A 21,390-nucleotide genomic window follows, 5' to 3' on the forward strand; every position below is an offset into this window, starting at 1 on the left:
CGCCGGTGCTTCCGAGCGAAGCCAGATGAGCGTCTCTCCATTTACCCGTCTAACCAGAGCGAGACAACGGGATGATTGCTTTTCCAGCGGGGTGACGAATGCCAGAACATCGATTGGGTTCGCTGGTGGAAGAGGAATATTAGCTGTTGTCAGACACTTAGCGAATAGTTTAATTGAGGTGATACACACTCATCCGCCCGCTCTGGTGGTGTCCAACAAGCCTGGCTGAAAAACCTCCCATCCGGAACTGCTGGAACCACGGCGCCTAACTGCTCTGATGAGCCAATCCCCTCAGCCACAGTCAGCTGCTTAATAGAGGCGTAATTGATTAAAAGTACGATGAAATGAAATGCAATCAATGCAGTGAGCACTGTTGCTGCTTTTTGTGAGGTGATGGAGAGGCCAAATTATTCCAGAGATGTATGGAGGCACTTGTGGCTTCTGCTCCTATAATGGGAGGGTGAAAATGAGACTTTGGAAAGGGATATCTCAAAAGATAATGCTCCTGGAAGAGGGAAAAAAACAATAGCGGCGCTCTTACAATGTCAGCAGCAGAGATTTATTACGGCACTAACAGGCTGCTGTTGGAATATGCGGCTGAATGCCTTTGACGATGGCACATCGCCAAATTATCAGCCTGTTTGTGGCCTCGATAAATCTATTCAAAAACAGATTGTTCCTCTTCACTTTGTATTCCATAACTCTCAAACATTATTAGTGAGCACCTCAAAGTCACAAAGACCCGAGGCCCACGTCGCTTGTCTCTACATGTCAGTAAAATCACGTTGGAGTTGTGCTTTATTGTTTGAGGTTGGCTTCAGAAAGCCCTCAGGTGGTGGCCACGCCGTGTTTTCATTTCTTTTTATTTGAAGCTGTAGGAGCAGGTCTGATTATGTTCCTCTACCAGCTCTTTGTTTGAATGCATGAACATTGATTTAATTTTATTTTTTGTTCTTTAACCTCTTGGATTCATTTTTAAGTTTGGCTCGATCTGCTGAAATGTGATTTGCATGGAAGGGTTGTGAGTATTGGTTGGATGAAGTCACAAATAAGACACCTTTGGCGTTTAAGTGGTTTTGATTTCAAGCAGTGATTCGACTTCACACCTGCGTGAAGTGATGTCACACTCCATGAAATCTTCATTTCAAACGAGTGGAATCCAAAATGCTTTTCTGTTTTTTCCCACTGGGCAAACAGCCATGACTAATCCATGGAGGAGATATTAGAGCGACCACCTCCTGTAAAAGCACTTATAAGCCCGCAGCACCGTGTGTGATCGTCCTCATGTTGTATCTACAAGTATCTGTCCCCTCTTCCCCACTATTTAGAAGTGTGCTGTGGTTTTTTGTTGTTGTTGTTGTTCTTTAAAAAAAATCATCGGGGTTTTGGCAAACGTCCAGCTGCTGCTCAGTATCTCTGTGTGGAAAAAGCCAGATGGAAGTGCAGAAGGGACAAGTTTTAAGCCGTACTCCTCTAACTTCCACATTTAAGCTCAGCCTCTTCAGCACATTCCCATAAATATGACTCCAACATGACAGCCATCCGCTCCATCTGCCGTCCAGAGTGCGGTTTTCAGGACAACATGTCCAGCATATGTCAGCAATATTCTGCAGCAAACGGACAGAAAAGTTTAAATGCCAGCAGAGAGAAAGAGAGGAAAAAAGAAGTGAGAAAGAACCAAACTTTGCTCCTTTTCTACCAGATTCCTCAGACGTAATATCAGGTGGAGCTCTGAGTGTGTTTTGGATAGACACCTCAGCTGCCCCGGGCAAGCAGAAAGCAATCCGAAGAAAATTGGAAAATCAATTTTGTCACATCGAAATCAGTTTGATTTTCCCTCCAGTGCTTTCTCTGAGGCGTAAAATCCTGTCTTGATATGCACATTTATTCCAGCACTATCTGTTTTTCTCCCCACTTTGCTTCAGATGTGTCTCCTTTCTCCCTGTCTGATGTTACTGAGACACACGGCGCCGTCCCATCAATGGCAGCCTGTAATTTCTGCTAATATTGCTGTTCGGATGAGAAATTTTCATAAGTTTGAAAAAGATGAAGGGGCGCTCTTATCTTCCACTGAGATCTCTCTTAATGTACTTTAGAAAAATGTCCATCTGAAGCGGTCGTCTCAGAACTGAAACGTTTCTGCTGATGAACGGAGGCTCTGCAGTGTTTCTTCTTACAGCACGCTGGGTTTCTCTTTAATTATTTGACTTTATTTCACGTGTCAACGGACACTAATTTGAACCAGAAAAGCCAATATAGGAAGCAAAGGGTGTGGAGTCGTTAACTTATTGTTTCTGATTAGGTTTGACAGGAAATACATGAAGTGATAATGAGAAAAAGGACACGGAGGGTTAAAAGCACTCACCAGCATTAATAAGCGTGTTCCAGCCTCCTTGGCCCGTGTGAAGGCGAGCGTATGGCAGCTTGACAGAGGCAGAGTGTGAGCTTATCTCAGAAACACGCAGCTGAAATATGTTTTCTTCTTTTGTGCCATTAAGCATGCGTGTGTATGAGCGTGTGTCAGTGAGCAGAGATGAATTAATTTAAAGATTAAAATCCAGTTTTTAACCCTGCTAACATGCCCATATGGTGTTTTTGTATCCTGGAAGGCAAATCATGAGCAAAACAAGCAGTCAGTACTAAAAATGAGCATTTCCATGGTAGAACGGCAGCGTTTGCAGAAAGTTTAACAGGAACAGACCTCAGTAATGAATCCCAATAAACTACAACATGTGAGTTTCCATGTTGTTGTTTTTGTGCAGGATTAGTTTCTTGTTCAAACATTTATGGCTGAACCATGTTCCTGTAGCACCAAACTGCATTCTGAAGGGAACATGTTTTCATCTGTTTGTAACAAATCAGAACTGCGTTTCTAATTAACATCTGCTCCATCTGACCAATCATATATAAGATAGGGCGGGACTTGTCAAAAAGTAAAGTAATTCTAAATAAATTATCAGTCTTTGGGTCTTTGAGTGCACTATGCATGTGTAAACTATGGTCTGGATAAAGGGACTGTAGGCAGTGGTAAAGTGGTGATTCTAACCCTAATTATGACATTTTTCCTCATCTTAAGCCCAATGAAGCTTCTAACATAGTGTGATATTCTCATAAAACTCAACCAGAAGGCAAGTAGAATCCAACAGTTCTGATACAGATGATGTCATGTCCATTATGGGATGTGAACCCTCGCCAGATGATTAGTTTATCATGGGGGTTGACACACCCAGTCTCAAACATCCAAATCTGCTGAAAGTCTCACCAGGGTTTCCTTAATTTCTATCAAACATGGGTTGCTCCATTCCTGATTTGCCTGAAAGTTGTTTATCATGAACTACGGATGTTTAAAATGGCACCTGTGAAATGTTTGATTGATATTTCAAGTATTTTCCAAGATTTTTTTTTAAATCTAAATTGGCTGCCGGCCCACTTTCAACACATTTTCTCTGCACATTGAAGTTTGAGTTTGAGATTTTAGTGTGTTGAGAGATCAGGAAACACCTTCAGAGAGTAGAAGAGCATCAGCTGAGCACAACAACCTGCATCCTACAAAAATGGCATGATCTGAACATCTCAGCCGGCTGGTTTATCGCTCTAACCCTGGTCTCTTCAGACAGCTGTGCCTTCGTGCACCACCTCCTGACTGCAGCACCTCCTGCTTGTAGGCTTGTGAACCGGGAGTGTGAATGAGAACAGAGGTGAGGACGGACGACAGGTGGAGGGGAGTAGAAATCTACCTCACTTTGTCCTGGAAAGAACAAGCCCTCTCTGAACGTGATCATGTGTATCCTCGTGATTAATTTGCTTCTGGAAAACCTATACAGTTGTCTGGAACAAGCATGAATCTTGAAGAGCTTTTTGAGTTTTTTTTTTCCTTTTACTTTCTGTGTAGCTGCTTTTTGTGCATGGAAAAGGTCTGCAAACATAAACCAAAGGGAGTTATTTTCTCCCACAGAAAACATTGCTCCTTACCTGTCTGAAATGCCTCATTTGCTTTTCTTCTGTTGAGTAGTTATGCCATACTGTAGCACATTCACCTCAGAGACGGGAGCTGAAATGGAACGCTTTTGGCAGAAAGAGAGAAAAACTGCAGCAGCAACGCACACGATAAAGTATAACTGAGGAATCTGTAACGACCACATGTAAAAAGCATGTTCTCTTCATTCATATCTGTTCTCATTTATGTTGTTTGACACTTAATGAACACAATCACAAAGACAGATGTGAGAGGTTTACCTGGATGCAGACACAAGGAGCTAATACCGTGCACTAAATAAGAAAAATGACAGGGCTTGCTAACGTTATTGGCTGGAACTTATTGAAGAATATATTTGAAGTTACAGTACGGTGATAGAGCGATCATATTTCCTAGACATGCCCACACACACACACACACTAATCTATTCCAGTCCATGGAGCATCCGTATGCAGGCAGTATGTAACCAGAGAGGACAGACTGCTAATGGCACTGTGACTTTCTGACTCCCTAATGCTCTCTGGCCAATCTGGAAGCTGTCACTGCTCTGGATGGCCAATCGATGGAGCCGAGCGACCCCTCCATCCCCCTCCATGTTGGACAGAGGTGAATTACACGGGGGGATAGGATGGATGTCTGCGGCCGTCTTTGTGTGTCCGTTAGTGTACATGCAAGTTGATAAACTGTGTTTCTGCTTTTGTTTGGAGTCTTGTACTTTTGCTCCCCATCTGCTGAAGTGTGTTTATGAAATCCTTTAGTTTGTCAGAAGGAGAACAAAGCTCATTTTAACCACCAGTACATTACAGCGGTGTTTTTATCTTTTATTTTTTAGTGGAAGGTGACTTTGAAATAGAAGGCATCGCTTAAGAATCACGGATAGAAAAACATTTGTGCTTGTAAACGACAGTCTGACCAAATAAATAAAGATTGGATGCCTTTATTATCAATGGACATACAAATACTATAAATCTGTAGTATTTATATCACAGCATGAGCCACTGTGGGTTCAGAAAATGTCACAGTATGTATAGATAGAATATAAATGTACACTGTTCAGGGATAATATTACTCTATGACCACCTTTCTAATAAACCATAGGTTTTATGGTGTCGGGGTACATTGTTCTACTGAGGGTACATTGTTCTACTGAGGGTAGAAACTGCTGGTGAGATGGGGGGTGTTTGACCTGCAGTGTTTAGGTGGGTGTCAGATATCCACATGAATGTCAGGACTGAAGGTTTCCAGCAGAACGTTGCGTTAGAACAAGCTGATCAGTGTTCTACATGCGCTGGATAGTCTACTGCTTGTTATTCTCTTTTACCCTGATGGTTTACGGTGCTTGTGGAAGCAGATGCTCTTTAATGAGTATCTTATACTGTAAATGTGTTTAGTTTGAATTATTCGCTCTGTTAAACCAAACTGGAGCCAATAAAAGTAACGTATAAATGCGTAAGTGGACGGTTATTCCTGATCATCATCATAGAATGCCGTATTGGCTGTAAGTAAAGTGACCCGCTGATTGTTTGGTGCCGTTCTTCCTGATAGACTGATAAGAATCCCGTCTAATGGTTTGTTTGGCTCGGTAGCCGGAGTGGCGACATGCCTGTGTGCTGTGATGAGTGACGAGCAGAACCTGGGCCGGTTCCAGTTTTAGGGAAAACTACATTCGTTTTCATTGTTCTGATGTCCTGTCTCCTCACACCCTGCTGCCTGTTCGTCACATTGTTTTCTTATTTTCATTTTCTGTTATTTTCTCTTTTTGTCTTCCTGCCTCAGTCTATCTCCCTCTTCTTTTTTTTTTTGTCTCTGTCAGCTTGGCCTCCTCTTTTTCTGTCAACACTTCACTGTGGACATCCAATTACTGGCAGGTCATAGCATGGTGATTCCATTCAGAGCAGCGCCATTCAGCGCGGGCCTCAAACAGCCATTCAAATTACATCCTCGGCTGCCTTCTGAGTTGGCACGCTGCAAAATGTTGTTTTCAAACATTTCTGGGGCCACCACCTAATCTGATCCCCCAAACATAATTGAATGTCAGTCGTCACATAAAGATGCTTTCCTCTCTTCAATTAGCATCTCGTTTCGGCGTGTCACAGCGACGAGACAAAGCAGACAGAGAAATATTTACTCCTCCCAGGAAGAGGCCGAAGAGAGTTATTATATTATGTCATTTATATGCAAATAATACCGCATGGGGAACACATTGATAAGATTTCATTACAGCAGATTTGATGTACACTTCAGTTTATAAACTCCCTTTCATTCCCCTATTATGATCTGGAGATTGGAAAGGTGTGCATGGAGGAGCTGGGTGGAGAACGAGGCAGGATGAATAGGTCCTCGGAGCAGGTAAGAAGTAAAAAGACGCAGACAAACAAGCCTCATGTCGGCGTGGAGAGGTGGCCGACGTGTGATCAGAGGTTCAGGATCTGCTGAGAGATGCAGCCTAATGGGAGAATGAATGGGGAAGGTTCATAGGTACAGAGAGCGTGGCAGGATGGAGAGCAGTGTTTCAGCTCCAAGATAGTGGTTTTATTCACAGCAGCAACAATGAAGCTGAGACACTTTGTATTCACTGCCTGTTAGTGTTTCAACCATATCTCTGGATGCCAGCTTCAGAGATTTGTGGAAGTAATTTAAAGATACAGAAGTGTACATCTGAGAGAACGGAGAAAATCACGGTTTGCACTGTATGTTACAGAAAATTCATTCATGTGTTGTTTTATTTCTTCTTGGGCTTCTTCCATCTTTTCCAAAATGACTGATTCAGTTTGATAATGAGGGCTGCACAGTGGATCAGTGGTTAGCTCTGTCGCTTTGCAGCTAGAAGATCGCTGGTTCACATCCCGGCTTTCCTGGGATCTTTCTGCATGGAGTCTCCATGTTCTCCTGTACATGTGTGGCTTTTCTCCAGGTTCTCCAGCTTCCTCCCACAGTCCACAAACATGCTGAGGTTAATTGGTGATTCTAAACTGTCCGTAGATGTTGTGGAAGAAATTTCACTCGTAGTCCTTCGAACTTTGCTGTAGTGGGTGTTTATTGGTTTCCAGCATCAACACAGAGCATGAGTCTGTGAAGGTAAACCGACCCAGAACATCTGCAGAGGACACATTTTATAGGCATGGTCAGAGAGAAGGGAGGAAGGACGTAAATACAGAGTGACTAGAGGTTAATTTGGTTGCTCATCAGTAACAGAGGGTAAGACGACAAAAAGTGTTTGAATCAAAAAGTCTGGAAAACAGCTGCTAATAGCAACAAAAGGTCAGAGGAGGTCTGACAGACAGTAGCAAATAACAGAAGATGGAAGAAGTGTGGATGACCGTGGGAAATGGCATGAAGAAGGTACACTAGAAGGTATCTGTAGCAAAAGGGTTCTCTATTTTCCTCATCAGTGTGATTGTCTCAGTGTGTAGGCCTGTGACAGACTGTTACCTGTCCAGGTGTCCCCTATCTTCACCTTCAGTCAGCTGTGATAGACTCCACCCCCCGTGACCCTGACGAGGATTTCTAGATAATGGATGGAGTTTGGGAATGGAGGGTGAAAGCCGATTTTCGCTTCATAAATTGCTGATTGATGTCTTCCTGTTTTAATCTCACTGCAGAATGCATGTGTTGACCTCCAGTTCCCTCAGTGTCAGAAATTAATTCAGACGAGGACCACATTAAGAATGCTGATAATCTACAAGACTGGAATGTTTTTTCTTAAAAAAAAGGTGATTTATTGCAAAAACACGCTCAGATGATTCCAAGAAAAAATGACAGAAAAATCTGCATTAATAAAGTTTCTGTGTCTCTATCACCATATTCAGACACTGCATGTTTGCTTTATATTTGTGATGTTTTAAAGGCAAACCAAAGTTTTGTGCCTTAAAAATAAACTACAATACTAGAATAATAGTATTTCTGTTTGATATGTTTTCCCAATATAAACCTGAATTTGTTTTGCTTAAAATCTTGAGTACTTCTCTCCAACATTTCTTGTGACTAAACCAGCCACTGATCACTGTGTAGATGTGGTTTTATCCAAGTTTAACATCTGTATGCAGCATGTATGTCATCTTTGCTGCCCATCCTCAGTGTACTTTTCCTTGTTTAAGCTTCATTTTGAATAATCTAGTTGTGATGTGGCACAGACTGGGCTGAAACTTTAAGGTGAGCACTGAAAACTGTTTCCTCTCCGGCAGATGGGTGTGAAAACTTCTGACAGTATAGAAAGGATAAATGTAGCATCAGAGTGAATGTGGAGGCGTTTGGTCAGCAGGGGGCGACTCCTGTAGGGGTCTGATGGTATAGAAGTCTCTGAGAAAATAACCCGACTTCTAACTTGGTTTAATACATCAGTAATCATTTTAATAAGGAGTTTATGGTCCCAAGCTTTAGCTTTTAGGCATCTTCAATACGGCAAGATGGTAATTGTGTAAATTTTGATTTTATTTTGAGTAAACTCTTCAACAAAGCAGTGTATGATACAAGTATTGGTGTGTTTAGGGTGACCAGAACAAGATGGCAGACACTAAAAAGGCAAACTCGAGGCCTCAAAAGAGCCAACAAATATGTTTGATGAGAGACATGACTGTGGCTCCATCTTTATTTTTATATCAGTCCATGACACATGCAGCATTCTTCAAAATGAAGGTCAAACTAACATCACCAAGCAAAGTATGCAGGCAAAGCACATTCTTCTGTGTGTGTGGTGAGGAATTTCAGGTTTATGTATGTGTGTATATGTTATGCTTTGCTTTCCTTCCATTCGTTTTCTTTTCCCTCCCTCAGTACTGAGTCCCGGTAGCTCGTTTATGCTGCACCTTTGGGTGTATTCATACATTTATTCATATTATATAAGTAATAGCCGTTGCATTATAGCGAGTGTTTTGCAGTCAGCAGTGTTAAGCTCATTTTAAACACATCTGTTCTTGTTATTTTTTTACTTTTTTCTTAACTTTTTCTATGAGGAAAAAGGAGGTAATAGGAGCCTTTCTTATCAAACATTGTTAAATCAGCTCATTAGTGTCACATACAGTTGTATTTTTTAATGTTTTTGCCTGTTTTTGACGCTTAATTTAGTGGGAATGACTTAAAAAAGACAACAAATGGCAGATTCAGGTTTGGTTGTTGTCAAATAGGAGGGATTTTGTTTTTAGATCAGAAGTTGTTAATTCAGCTCATTAGTGTAACTTACAGCTGTTTTATTTTCAATCGTTTTGTCTATTTTAGGTCTTGATTTTAAGGGAATGACTCGTAAATGACGACAAATGATGAATTCAGTTTTAATTGTTGTTTAATAGGAGTTTTTCTTATCAAACGTTGTTAAATCACCTCATTAGTGTAACAGCCAATTCTATTTTTTTTCTATTCTAGTGGGAATTACTTGTAAAAGACAATAAATGACAAATTCAGGTTTAATTGCTGTTGTTGTTTTTTTTTTGCATAAGTTGTCGTCAGCTCATTAGTGTAACGTAAAGCTGTATTTTCATTTTATTTTTTGCCTGTTTAGAACCTTGATTTCAGTGGCAATGACTCGTAAATGACAACAAATGATAGATTCAGTTTGACTTGTTGTTTTTAATAGTAGTTTTTCTTCTTGGCAAACGTTCAGTCTGCTCATTAGTGTAACGTACAGCTGTATTTTTCAGTCTTTTTGACGACAAATGACAGATTCAGGTTTCATTGTTGTCAAAAAGGAGTTACTCTGATTATAAAAAGTTGTGAAATCAGGTCATTAGCGTGATGTACAGCTGTATTTTTCAATCTTTTTGCCTGTTTAAGTGGTTGATTTTAATGTGAAAGATTTGGAAAAGAAATGAATTTTGCGTGCAGCAGGAAATCAAACGGGTTCTAGTCAGATCAAACCCAGATGACGGCTTTCACCCACAAAAAGAAGTCCAGGAAAGAAAGTGAAACAGTGGAGTACATTACCAGGAGATTCCATTATAAAGACTGTGACTGCGTGCTGGCCAGCAGCCAGAGTTCTGGTAGCAGTAATCAATAGGATGTCGTCGGTGTGGACCCGACCACCTCACGCTCTCTTGTTCCTCCCTGAAATGAACAAGGTGGACACCATTCACAGGCACTGATGGAATACAGCAGCCCTCCTTTCCTCCTCCATCTCCTCAGCATCCTCCTCCTCCTCCTGCCATCTCTCCCTCCTCTATCATGCCTCTGTCCAGTTGCATTAGTGAGGAAATGAGATTCCCCCTAATTAATTAGATCTCTGAGTGCTAAAGATGAAGATTACACCCCAATGAAGGTTAGAGGTGTCAATCACAGTTTTTTAGGCTGAGCGTGCCTCCAGATAAATTGAGCCCCCTGGGCATTGTGGGTAAAAGTGTGCGTTGTTAATCTTTTTTTTTTCTTCTCCCCTCTCTTGCTTTAATTGAGTCTCAGCGACGGTAGTCAATGGAAGCCAGGAACCAGAGAGAACAACAAGTTAGAGAATTATATTCACCAGAAAAGCAGACGAGAGAGAAGAAAAAAACAGAAATACGGAGGATGAAGATGAAAAATTGGATCATTAAGACACTAAGAGGACGGAACAACGGAGACGAATAAGAAGGGACTGCATGGAAATATTGAATAGAGGTAGAAAGTGGGAGACAGTCCAATTTATTTCCATATTAAAATAATGTTTATACATGCAGTGAGAAATAGCCATCAGTTTACATTATGACAACTTCTGTTCACTGAGAATTTCCTTTTAGCACCAGGACTGTGATTCAATAATAAGAAAGTAATGAATGGGAAATATCCTGAGAAATGTCTTCTATAATATTAGAATCTGTGGTTGACTGTTTTAGGCTAAACAGAGAAAATGAAAAACAATCTATCTGTGCACTCATAATTAAACCAAATGCAACTTCTTCCTTGATGATGTATTATTGAGGTTAAAGAAAAAGGCAGAATATTTATCATGTTATCTAGATTAGAAAAAGTGAATGTAATGACAGCAGCAGCCTCTCTTCTGTCTACAGTTTGCTAGAAAGCAGCGACTTTACGCCTGCTGCTGTAATGACTCTCCAAATATCCATTATTTATGTCCGTGTGGCGCAGGTGTTAAACACCGCAATAACACAATCTGTTCCAACTCTCCAAACTTTACAAACTGGCAGATGATCGGCCAAGAATACACCAGTAAAAGTAACGTCATCGTCGTAAAAACGCAAACAGTTTTACACATACAGTCATTTTATTTATGAAGAAACGGATTCAGATGAAAGTGGACACAAAGAACTGTAAAGGTCCCATCAAAACCAAAAAAGGTTAGTGGCATTATGGGAAATGTAGTGTTTTTGAGGGATACTAGGGACTAAAACTAAGGTTTTATTTCTATTCTCTCTCCCATAAGCGCTCCAGTTTTCTAGATGCTTCATGCTGACTTGCTTAAACTCCACTCCTTTATATTATTTACTCTTTCTGTAGGATTTCTTTGGAGACTTCACAATGTTTTAGCTCTTAATTGGTGACATTGATGATTCTCACTAAAAGTAGAGACCTTGTGTTTCTCCTCCAATCCTCCTTTGTTGCTTTTCAGGAATAAATAAAACCAGGGAAGAGCTTAATTGTGTTAAGCAGCACAGCAAAATAAAGAGCAAAAAGACGGAAGGCGGAAGATAAACACATCCTTCACCTCTGATTATTCCAAAATGCTCTTAGTGACTTTGTGAGATTTTAAAATGCGTAATTACTCGACAACAAACAAACCTTTGGTGGCAATAGAAGCTAAATATTAGCAGAGCTCAAATATTAGCTCTTTCAAATTACTATGCACACAGATGGAAAAAAAACAGAAGAAAAAAACCACAAGACCTTTTTAAAATTCACAAGTAATCTGCAGGAGTGGAGAATTCAGACTTTTCTGGTGTCCTAAGGAGGTATTGAAAGGGCAGCAGAGAGAGGAGGAGGAAGGAAAGGACGTCGGGGCGAGACCCGAGAGTAGACGGACGCTGGAGAGTGACGAGGACGGTGAGGCGTCCAGGTGGAAGGCGGAATAATTAGGGTGAGACGACCGCTGGATGCTTGGAGGGAAATGTCTGCGCTAAGTGGAAGTGAGGACTTGGGTAATGTCAGGGAGGTCCTGGTGACGCTGCACTGTCATTATGCTGAGAGAGTTTCAGAGCTCTCACCCTCTCCATGCCTCTTTCTGACTCCACATCTCGTTTTTTTTTTTTTAAATTCCATCCTACCTTCTCGCCTTCCCTCTCCCATCCCCTTATTTTTCCCATCCTCATTGACCCGAGGATAAAGAGTATTTGTCAACAGCTCTTGCTCTCTGCTGAACCTCCTCCCCCCCTCCTTCCACAACAGCACTTCAGGCGAGAATTAATTTTACCCTGTCTCCATGAGAAAGTGCATTGATTGGAAAAGTTTGGTTGTTGTGTGCTCAGTACTTTTTTATTGTTCTGTTTCCCCTATGCCACTTTCTCTTTGCTGATGAAATTCGGTGCGGTTCATTGCCTCCGCTGAAGACGATACTGTTGGGGCCTATCTCTCTTTAGGTGACCATCTTTAGGAGTCCCTCCATCTGCAGCCTCCTCCTCCACGGACCGGCTGGTGTTGATGGCTTTATTCCGCCGCTGGAGAGGAAATGAGAAGAGGAAGTTGGCATTATTACAAAGAGAGGCACATGTGCCGAGGTCGTACAGTGATTCTGCTCGTGGAGCAAAGCAGAGAGATTCCATAAATTGGCTTTTATTTTGTTAAGCCCACTTCCCTCTGACTGTCAGATAGGCACCTTAATGTTCTATTCTGCCACTTTGAGATTAATCTGGTTTAATCTATTTGTAGCCAGACAGAGACAGATTTGGACTGGATGCTCTCAAACTAGCATCGTCATGGTTTCCCTCTCTGTCTCCCCCACCCCGGTGCTTTCAGAAGCTACTATTCTCCCCAGACATACATACAGAGAAGGCAGTGGTTTATTTTTCTATCTTAGATGTCTCCTCACAACGTATTCAACAGAAGAATCCCACAGGGCCCTGCAGATGACTCGGAAATAAGACCACAAAAAGAGTTTGCAACATAAATAGATTGCAAGGAAAAGGAAAAAATCAATATTGACTGTCAGCTGTGTGGTTTTATTTTGTGTGCCTCTATATGTTCTGGAACATTCCTTGCAAATTTTTTGGAACAGTTTTTTGGCATAACATCAATATATCTGTATTTGTCTTCATATAAGCTTAACTGAGAGAGAAGAAGAAGAATGATCAATCTTCCCTTCCATCTGAATCCAAGTAAATCTCTGGGAGTTCTTTTATTTTTGGCTCATTTCGACTCACTGTAGCTTCATTTTTTACTCCAGTATAAAGTCCTGCAGCTCTATAGAAACAGAACGACCACGCCAGAAAGGGGGAACTACAAGAAGCCGTTTGTGCAGTTAGAATGTCATAACTCAAAAATGGAGGGAAAAAACAAACAAAAACATTTCTTTGGTTATCTATTTATACACACACAAAAACAATGTTAAAAATGGAATTGACTTGTGCCTCAAGCTGTTACTAATACTGTAAAAATGGTAACTCTGCATATTATTATGTGAGTATTTGACTGCTTTGTCTGCTATCTGCTCCATGTAAACACTGCCTGCAGTTCAGCAGGAGAGTCCCTTAATTTTGTCACTCATGGCTTCACTTTTGCACCAGAAGCCAAGTTTGTTTTTGGTTTATTATTGGTGATTTTTTTTTTTAATATGACACATTGGGAAACAGGATTTAGATTACATTTAAGCTTTGGTTAATTCTTCTAAAATCACAGAGTGAGCAGTTCAGAGACTATTGGAAAGTTCCAAATCTCTTTTCTAGAAATTCTACCATGATAAATGGTGTAATTTGCTTAATTTTCCCCAAAAAACATGCTTTCCAAGTTCAGAGTTAAAGACCTGTGATTACGTCTCTGCTGCACTGATGCATCAGACACTTCTGTGCTGCATTGTGTAAACCCGATTTTTATGTATATGTGTGTGTGTGTGTGTGTATTTAGCAGTTTGCTTGCAGTGTTCCAGTGAGTTCATTAGCATAAAGCATCCTAAGCACCTCTAAGGCGCTCTTCATTGTTTCGTCTTTACATAAACAATAGCTGCTTGTAGTTTGTGCTGCTTTTCTGGCACCAGACTAACAGGCTCCCAGCCAGGCATTATTTCAGCACATAGCCCCACGTTAAAGAGCAAATTGTGCTTTAAACACTTTATCCTATTGATTAATGTTGTACAAACACGATACAGTGTGTTAATTAGTGAGCTGCAGAGGCGACTGTATTCAGATTTAGTTTCCTCCGGACAGAACTTTTGTCCATTTTGTATATACGACCAGAGTTTATTATGGGTCGTTTTAGCACTGAGCTCACACTGGCACATTCTGAATTCTGTAACATAATGGCATCTGTTCAAAGGCCAAGTGAGGCCAGAGGCACAGAAAGACAGACAGAGAAACTTCCTGGTGTCTCTGAAAGCCGGAGATACAGCATCCCATGGCGGCTGGCGGTGCCACGGAGCGGCTGCACGTGAGCCGGTCGCCACGGAAACATCCTCTGAAGTTTGTTCAGGGGAAACGAGTCAATATTTCAGAGTTTTTTCTTTCTTTCTGAGCACAAACCTGAAGAAGGAGGTTTGTATGGAAGCCGTAGCCCGGCTGTCAGAGAATGGATCAGGTTCAGGCAGTGACCCGCCTGGACGATAAGTCCTGAGGCCTCTGGGCCACAAAGATAAGAGCAGCGCCCTGACAGGGAAAAGAGAATGCAAGTCACTCACAAAGTCCCTATTTACACATTTATAGTCTGCCAGAACACACACACACACACACACACACACACACACACACACACACACACACACACACACAGAATGATCTCACCTGTACTCACTTTTTTTGCTCCTGAGTTCATGTGAGAAATCTGTTTATCAGTTATTGATGATTGATATTTAAATAGTAAAAGAAGAATGAGTGAACTGAATGACTGTGAACTGGAGTGAGGAAATTGAAAAATAAGTTATGCTCAGAAAGTGCAATCAGCTGGGATAGTCCCCATGTATTCACTAAATGTGCTGTATTCTGTTCAGTTTTATCCAGATTGTTTTTGCCAGTGTGAAGAGCAAACTAGTTGCACATCTATAAATTGCTCTGCTGGAACAAATACTCATTATTTTGGTCTTTCTGTTTTTGGACTTGTAGGTCTGGTAGCTGAGTAAGCTGAGGTGTTACCACCTAACAGAGGGCTTATATAAATCTTTATTTCTCATATTATTTATATACAGATGCATCTCCTGCTCTCTCCTCCATGTTCTTTTCCTCTCCATCTCCTGCATTGCCCTTTTTTTTTCTTCTCCCCACTTCTCAGCCACGTGCACTGACTGAACTTTATGTTGGTGCACATATTGTTGCATCCAATCTCGTGTGATGACAGGCAGAGCTCATACAATCAGGCTAAAAGCAGCCCGGGGAGCTGAAGGTCTTCAGTCCTCAGTGACAGGCTGCCATGGATCATTTTTAACTTCCACTCTCAGGAATCCTCTCGATGCTCCGGAGTCTTATCTGCAGTCTTGTCACACCAGGAACATTCACCCCATGCCTTTGATAGGTTTTTGATTCTAAGAACTTGCTTAAAATTGTGACTTTTCATGGTCATTTGGTAAAGTTAACACTAAAGACATTCCAATATGTTTAGATCAATGTTACGGTTTAAAGCTAGAGTAGGCAGGATGTAGGAGGGCTTTTAATCTGGCATCACTGGACTCATATTTCAGGTGGTCTGAGAGGAAACTAGACAACAATCAATCAGTCAGACTTGTGATAGAATACAAAATTCTACACAGATAATAGAAATACAAATGCAATTGAACAGTAATAATAAAAGCAGCAGTCATGTTAGAAATAAAGGATTCTAAAACACAAACTCTATTCTGTATAACAGGTGCAATGAGGACATACCAGATGAGATAAAATAAGGGAAGATAAGTAAACAAATTAAATATGTTTTAAATTACAAAGAGATACAGACACAGAAATCAAAGATGCTAAAAACAGAGCAGGAAATTATAAAAAGAGAAGCAATAAAATGTACATTAAATAGATTAAACTATGTAAGTGAAATAACTAGAGAAATCAATGAATAAAATGAGTCCTTAGAAGAGTAATCAATAAAGAAAAAGTAGGTCCTGAGTTTCCTTTATAAAACAAAAATCAACAACGCCAGCAGTGAGAGTAGAAAAGCTTTGCACGTCACAGAGGAAAGAGCTGCTGGAGCGTTCAGGATATATCTTCACATTCTGGTGTTTTTACATTTTTTCCAAATGTCTGCAGCTTTAGCACCTGCAGGAAAAAACAAAAGACTTTAGTACCAGCTTGACATTTCCTGCCTTGACATTATTTCCTGTAGGGGATCAAAACTGATCTGATCGAAAAACCTGTGATTTCACCTAGAGGAAAAAAAGCCTTTTTATTTATTCAGAACCACTCCCATGTCCTCAGTGATCCGCAGCACTCCAGTGGTCCGTCCTAACAACGCCCAATGAGTGAGCTGTCAGAATGAAGGATTGTGGACATCACAGTGCCCCCTGTCTCCTAATTTACAGAAAACATCTGATGTATTAATCACCCTGTTCTCACATCAAGTGACCACCTGGAAAAGGAGAAAGTTGTTTAAGTCTCTCTGTGGAAACTGGGCCAGAGTGGAAAATGAATCTGTTGGAATAATATAGTGCTCTTTTGGGAATTCTCATTTCATCTTCACATTTGTGCGAGTGGCATTGTGCTGTACGATATGCAGAGAGTTCCATTTATATAAAAACACAGTGTTTTTTTTTTAATTATGGGTAATATGTGGTTGATCCTGACTGCTGTAAGAAGGTCTCTTATGAAAGCTATTTCTGAGATCTCAAGTCTTCATTTCCCCTTGAATAACTGATTATCTGATGCTTTGTATCCGTCTGTGTACAGAGAGAGGATGCTAATAATGCAAATAACAGATCTGCTGTTAAATCACACATATAGAGGAAGAACTCTCAGACACGTTTAGATGAAATGCTGTACGTCTTTCAGCAGCATCAGCTCTGTGGCAGTATAATAGACGGAGGGTTTTGCTTTAGAATATTCTAGCGTCTGTGTTTTTGTTTTCCTCGTCTGTTTTACTCAAGTGGAAGGAGAGGCTTTAGACGAGTGCGTCTTCAGCGATCAAACACTGCAGTTTAATTTTGGTGTCAAGGATTATGGAGATTTGAACAGATCCTATTCAAAAGCTTACACACTCTTTGTGGATGAAGCGTCGCCCAATTTGACTTTGATATAAATCCCTCAAAGAGCAACAATAAACTTACAGCGCTTTTATTTGAACTACATTATGCATTTAGCCGCTGTGTGAGTAACGGAGTGAGATGTCAGGACGGAGTGAGAGCTGGACTCAGCCTGACGTAGGAGGACTAACACCGGGTTTGTTTGGTACTGTAGGCTCTGCAGCTGCACTAAATTTATTAGTGCAGGTAGATAAGATGTCTATTTTCTTGGGAAATAATCCGCAACGAAAAACCACTGCCAGACGTGTTGTGTAATAAAGTGCAGAAATGGAAACAGAACATCAGCGGTTTGCAGAGTATCAGAGAAAACTACAGGAATGAGGCTCGTTTTGTTAAAAATTAACGAAGTGTTGGCTATAAATGTACCAATTACTACAAAGACAATCAATGGGGCTCATTGCACTTAAGATTGTCATTGATCCTACGCCGGTGCGATGATGCCAAACTATTTGGCCGCTGCCTTCGACGGTTGATGGTGGAATGAAGCCTGCAGCGGGATGTGGTGTTGGCTGCGGTCAGGCCTCAGTCCGATCGATGAACCTGAACTCATGAGGATGTTATTATTTTACATTTTGTCTGCAGCGGTGGGAGAATTATCGTTTATCATTTCCATGTTTATGTCCCCAGAGTTGAGCAGAGGTTGGGGACACAGGAGGGTTTGTTTTCGCTCATGAAGTCATCATGTTTCCTCTTTTAAATTGAAAATGACCAGCTCTGCGCCATCAGGTCTGTAATTCCATGAGGATTCCATTGTTACGAGATAATCAACGTTATTCGCCTCATCTGTGAGTGCTTCTAATGCTTTGGCTCACTGGCTTTTATTTTACAGGATAACAACCTACTGTTCTAACAAAATGGCCAAATGACACATAGAAACACGGTTAAAACTCCATAAAACCCGACATATAACAGTTTAAAGAATCTCCAGCCCTGGCCGTCGTTGATTGAACCAGAAATAAACCTGAAGAGTGTTCAACGTCCAAATTACCTTTTAGTCACCTCAAGCAGTGCAGTTTATGCTCCAGTCATTTGCTCACAATCTGCTGAATTGCCACTTTTTTTAAACCACTCAAATAGAGATTTTAGGGAATTGGAGCTCTGGTTTACTCATTTCATGTGTCAGCTGGCGTCACAACGCTCTCCCAGGACTCCACAGCTGCAGGCTGCTGGGCGACCCGAGTTCAAAGTTAAAAATGATTGAATAATTATGTACTTAGTCTAACAGGCACACAGATTTTAGTTTAAGTAGAATATGATTGAGATGAAAGCATAAAAAATCCCCGAATGAATCTGATTATCCTCCACCCACAGTGGATCTGCTCTTCATCCTCCTTCGTCCTCGTTCTTGATCGTAATCACATCACTCTGCTGGAAGGGTTAAAATCCGGAGGCTGGAGCTATTTTAGGGGCCGTGTGATTCTGAATATTGATGAGTCAGATTGCCAGCGGTTGGGGAGAATCAATCCGGTTGAAGAATAGAAGTGTCGGGGCTGCTGTGGCTGTGGCCAAGTTGTTGTGCTGCTCCTCAGCGCTCAGACGTGAGAAGCCTTCCTAAACACCCGCCTGCCTGCTTCTGCATTCCCCGCCTGGCACCCGGCAGATGCTGATGGACCCTCGGAGTTGGGCAGATTTACATGTCGCTGGATCCAAACAGGTGCACGTGAAATAAAGCGTGGCAGGTCAACAGCTTGTTGGAGACAGCGTTGTGCTTAGTGGGACCGCAATCAAGGAAATGGACTCCAGACATAAACTGCAGCATCAAGTGTGTTTATCCAACACGAGACTGAATCCAATGAATGCTCCAGAACAATAACAGTACTGTTCTGCTTCACACGTGCACGAATGCAAGCACCGTGCACCCTATAAGTATATACTGGCAAACATGAGGCCCGTGGTCCAAAAGTGGTCCTCCAGAGGGTCCAATCCGGCCCTCAAAGTGGAAAAATTACAGAGAAGACATTAACTGCAGATTGATTGTTGTTTTGTGTTTCCTTTTTGTCTCACTCATGTTTTTTGTCTGATTTTTGTCATTTTGTGTTTCACTTTATTTGTTGTTTTGGCCATCATTTTTGTCATGCATTTTTTTTTTGTCTTACTTGTGTTGTTTGTCTATTTTTTGTCGTTTTGTTTCTCACTTTTGTCATTTTTTGTCTTGTCTGTGTTGATTTGTGTATTTTTTGTCTTGTTTGTCCATCCATCCATCCATCCATCCATCCATTCTCTATCCACCACTTTATCCTCACTAGGGTCATGGGGGGTGCTGGAGTCTATCCCAGCTGACTCGGGTGAAGGCAGGGGACACCCTGGACAGGTCACCAGTCTGTCACAGGGCTTGTCTTGTTTGTGTTCATTCATTTTTTGTGTATTTTTGTAACTTTTCTGTTTTTAATTTTTAATCTCTTGTTTTGTGTTGTTTTTGTCATTTGGTTTCTTGCTTTTGTCATTTTTTGTCTTGTCTGTGTTGATTTGTGTATTTTTTGTCTTGTTTGTGTTCATTCATTTTTTGTTATTTTGTAACTTTTCTGTCTAATGTTTAATGTCTTGTTTTGTGTTGTTTTTGTCATTTGGTTTCTTGCTTTTGTCATTTGGTGTCTCATTTTTGTAATCTTCTGTCTAAGTTTGACACTCCTGCTATAAGCCCGTGTGCTGGCCAATCATGAATAACTTCCGTTCCTCCAGCAGGTGACTTAGTGCAGCGTTCTTCTCTCTGCAGCCCAGGCAGGGTTGTCCTAATGTGACACGCTTGTGTGTGTCACAAAGACTGTGGCTTTTCATGAAACTTTCAGAAGCCGTCCCGGTCCCATACAGCTCCAGAGTGAACACTAGAATACAAATTCAGCTCCACTCTTATCCTCTCCAGCAGCATCTGAAGCCACTAATCTACTCATCGTTTACATGTTACGTTAGCAGGATGCTAAACGAGAGTGGAGCTCTGTTTGGTCATTTCTCCTCCAGAAAAATCCCTCATTAGAAATCTTCATATCAGGAATCACTGCATCCAGCAAATGTGAAGGAAATCAATCTTCATGCGTGATTCCAGTGTATACCGGAGTCTGTGTGTGATGTGCAGCACATTTAAAATTTAAAATCCACCACTATCTGATCGAATTTGTCTCTTCTTTAAGGCATTCATTGGTATTTTTGAAAGCTGCAAATACTAAACCAGCAAAAATCCACCAGTGACCACTTAGCTGAGACAATAACAACTTTATATGTCTGCCTTTCATTCATTAGCATGACGTCTTATGTTTTCACCGAATGATCCCGTGGATCTGCATGTGTTTATGGGAGGAAATAGACTGGAATGAGATGGCTGCATCAGTATGCATGAGTCTCATTAAACATGCTCTCATCAGCTCTACTTTTTTTATTTAGATTCCCTTTGCAGTAGTACAAATCACTGGTAATCAACTGTGGTGACATTTTCCAGCAATTATAAGCAAGCTGTCCTGGTTTCAGCAGGAGCTGGAGACAGATCACTCCATTCGCCCCAGAGTGCCACAGTGACAACATATCACTCCCCTGAGAGACGAGGACATTTCATAATGACCACAAAAGACTGGATGAATAATATTTACAATCTGAAATGGTTCATTATTTTCAAAGAACTCACTGAAGAAGAAGAAGAGCTAGTGTGTCGCTCGCTGTTTTCACGTGAAGTGTTCTCAGAGGAATCATGATGTCACGTTATCGTTCCAAAAATAGCTGCAGAGTTCAGGAGGTGGAACTGATTTCAAAGCAGCTAATTTCAAGAGGTTTGTGGGAAAGAACTACAGAAATCAGCTTAATTGAAAGTAGAGGCACGGGTCAACTTCCAAGCCATCATAATTAGTCACCTGTAAAGAAATTATATTTAATTAAAGTTATTTTTGGTGCCTCGTGTCTGTCTGTGTGGAACCACACAGTTTCCCATTCAGCAGACGTACTGAAGAAATATCTGACTTTATGAGGATGCTTCATGAGTGAAAGTTGTTCCAGATTGATTAGCATGTAAACAAGACTTTATTATTGATCGCTACCTTAAGGAGGAGTGAGACAGCACACAGTGGAGGAGTAAAGGGAAAGAGAGGGAGGAAATATAAAGGGGAGTTAAGCAGCCTGTTCCTCTGCCAGTCATCAAAAGGCAAAATCAATCGGA

The 21,390-nt window shown here is 41.2% G+C and overlaps 1 protein-coding gene across 1 annotated transcript in view; it reads left to right on the top strand.

Annotated features, from left to right (window-relative positions):
* cdh13 (cadherin 13, H-cadherin (heart)) overlaps positions 1–21,390 on the top strand; it is a 289,988-nt gene that overhangs the window by 160,769 nt on the left and 107,829 nt on the right.

Source organism: Acanthochromis polyacanthus, chromosome 8 (assembly GCF_021347895.1).
Source record: "Acanthochromis polyacanthus isolate Apoly-LR-REF ecotype Palm Island chromosome 8, KAUST_Apoly_ChrSc, whole genome shotgun sequence".
In the NCBI taxonomy this organism is placed as follows: domain Eukaryota; kingdom Metazoa; phylum Chordata; class Actinopteri; family Pomacentridae; genus Acanthochromis; species Acanthochromis polyacanthus.